General features: G+C 49.4%; 1 protein-coding gene across 1 annotated transcript in view; it reads left to right on the forward strand.

Moving 5' to 3' along the window:
- LAMP1 (lysosomal associated membrane protein 1) overlaps positions 1–2,059 on the forward strand; it is a 55,181-nt gene that overhangs the window by 38,686 nt on the left and 14,436 nt on the right. The window lies entirely within an intron of this gene.

The following is a 2,059-nucleotide window of genomic DNA, read 5'->3' on the forward strand; positions in this document are numbered from 1 at the left end:
CTTGGGGTTGGGGGCTGTGCGGGGGGGTGGGGGCTAAGCTAGGGCTGCTCTCAGGGTGGGCGGTAGTGGCACTGGTAGGGGGAGGGCTATAGGGAATTTTGGGGTGGCTATAACTCATCCTGTAGCCACCCCTCCCAGCACCACTGCTGCCACCACCCATCCCAGCCCCAACCTACCCTGAATGCAGCCCTGGTCCAGCCCCCTCCCCCCCTCCCCCACTAGGAGGAGTCCAGTGCAGCCTGTCCTCACCCCACGCACAAATCCAGGGGACATATGCCACCCGTGGCTCCCCTGGGGGTCTGTGCAGAGGTAGGGAGCCACACTGCCCATATGAGCTGCCTATGGCTCCGTCCTTCAACCCACTCTGCCCAAGCTGGGCAGCACCTGCCCTTGCCCCTGCCCCAGCCCCATTCCCTCCATCACCATGGGGGCCTCAATTGGCCTTCCCACGCCCCTTCCCCCCCGCCACAGACTTACCAGCCATCAGATCAGTATTGGCCAATATGGCTGGTTAATAATTGGTTATTGGTGTCAGCCAAAAAAATCTTTATTGGTGCACCCCTAACTATAAGCATGGGAGAGTCCCTCTCTATCTCTAACCCACAATAAAAGTTATGGAGTGAGAAATTTTATGGCATATCTTTCTAAAATCTTTGCTTGGTTCACATAACCAGCAGTAACCTGCAAAGCATCTAGGCTAAGCCCTAGAAGCAGTTCCCATGGAGTTGAGTAATGAAACAAATACAGTAATGCAACTGTCACTTATCCACATAAAATGGATAAATATGGTCCTTTTTGTCCCTCTTTGCAAACATTCCCCATTGATCCTGCTTTGAAACATAATCCTGCATGGTGGCACTTTCCTTGCTGGGACTTCTACTGCTGATTTAAAAGGCTACAGTGTGGGAGGCTTGGCAGAGTAGCTTCTAACAACCAGGAACTTGCTGCCAGGAGTCTCCGAATGCTCTTGCCAAACAGTATGGAGCTGCAGTCACTGCCTCCTCTCCCTGCCCCCCCAACACACGCACGCGCACACACACACGCGCGCACTCCCTCTGCCTCTCGCTCTCCCTCTCTCTCGTGTTACTGACCTGGATGAAAAGAAAGAAGAGCAGTTTAGTGGTGATGCCTAAAGCAGGAACTGTTTTGGACTTGGGAGAACCCACTTCTGTATGCAGGCCTGTTTGTCAAAACTGAAAGAAAGGAACAGGATGGAGCTGATAAAGAGTTGCTCCCACTAATGAGTACCCAGCAATACAGAGCAGCCTCTGAATTATCTTGGAGCTTGGAACTGAAGCTTATCCTGGTACTCCTCTGGAAGCTGTTCAAGCCTCCACTGTTTCAAGGCAATGGAGGGCTCCTTGCAACCATTAAATAAGGCCCTGGTCACAACTGGTTTCTACCTGAAGGGAAAGATTAGGAAGAGGCTCCTTGAAGGCTGGCTTCCAGACAGAGGAGGTGGCTCTTACAGGCTGATCTCCACTGGGCAGGCAGCCAACAGATTAGCCTTGTGATCTGCAAGCAGAGGGAGCTGGCTGCACTACTACAAATAGAGCTTGCTTTGACCCACTTCTTGGTGAAAATACAAACTAATGGCTAGATAGCTTCTGTTTTGCCATGAGCTGCTTTTCAGAACATGAAAAGGACATGGGCATCCTCTTTAAGTTATGCTTTGAGAAGCTGCAAAACTGAGTGCTTGGGGGGGAAATAGAAGTGACACTGACCAGCTTTGTACTGACATGAAAAAGAACAAGAGATGACTTTTTTTAATGAAAAGCATAGTTAATTTGTGGAATTCATTATCATGGGAGGTTGTGGAGGTAGAGAGCATAGCCAGATTCAGAAAGGGCCTGGATAAATTCACGGATGTTAAGATCTGTTCTTGGCTACTGAACATAATGGTTGTGTTTATGGTTGGAGATGTTTCTTGTAACTTCTCTAAATAAATGATGGATGCCAGGGTGGCTACTGATGGATCACTCTAGTGATATCTAGTTCAATGCTTTCCCTCTATAGCAGTGGTTCCCAACCTTTTTTTTTGTACCAGGACTCATTTGTA

This window comes from Gavialis gangeticus, unplaced genomic scaffold (genome assembly GCF_001723915.1).
Source record: "Gavialis gangeticus isolate Ggan-Ray unplaced genomic scaffold, GavGan_comp1, whole genome shotgun sequence".
In the NCBI taxonomy this organism is placed as follows: domain Eukaryota; kingdom Metazoa; phylum Chordata; order Crocodylia; family Gavialidae; genus Gavialis; species Gavialis gangeticus.